Here is a 537-nt window from a genome sequence, read left to right as displayed (position 1 = left end):
AATCAAGCTGATCAGTAACAAAGATTTATCCTGGAGGATAGACTGCTTCCATGTGGTCAATGTTCCCCTTGGTCAGTGTTCATTGATTGATGTAAAATGAGTGGCCAACACATCCCCAGGGCTTTCTGATGTAGTTCATGAGATCCACCAGCAGATGGTAGGTTATTGAGTTACACTAGGCTCTACGGCCTCACATTGACATCTGCTCCTCCCACTCCTATGCTGTGCCCCAAGACCTCACTTCTCTTTCTCCTCTTGCCCTTATCAAAACTGACTCTTCTCAGGTGACTGTTCCTGTTGTTGAGGCCTTAGGAACACATCTCCCCTGGACCTTTCTGATGCAGTTCAAGGAATCCACAAGTAGAAGACGCTGCTCAAATATATTTTCGAGTTATACAAGATTCTATAGCCTCACGTTGACATCCACCACCACCCCCACTCCCTTCCTGTGCCCCCAAAGCTATCTTCTCTTTCTTCTCTTGACCTTATCAAAACTGGCTGTGCAGCAGTGACTGTGTCTGTGGTGAAGCCTTTGGC

The sequence above is a fragment of the Bison bison genome, unplaced genomic scaffold (genome assembly GCF_000754665.1).
Source record: "Bison bison bison isolate TAMUID 2011002044 unplaced genomic scaffold, Bison_UMD1.0 scf7180017864355, whole genome shotgun sequence".
Taxonomy (NCBI): Eukaryota; Metazoa; Chordata; class Mammalia; order Artiodactyla; family Bovidae; genus Bison; species Bison bison.
Note: the sequence above shows the minus strand (reverse complement) of the source record.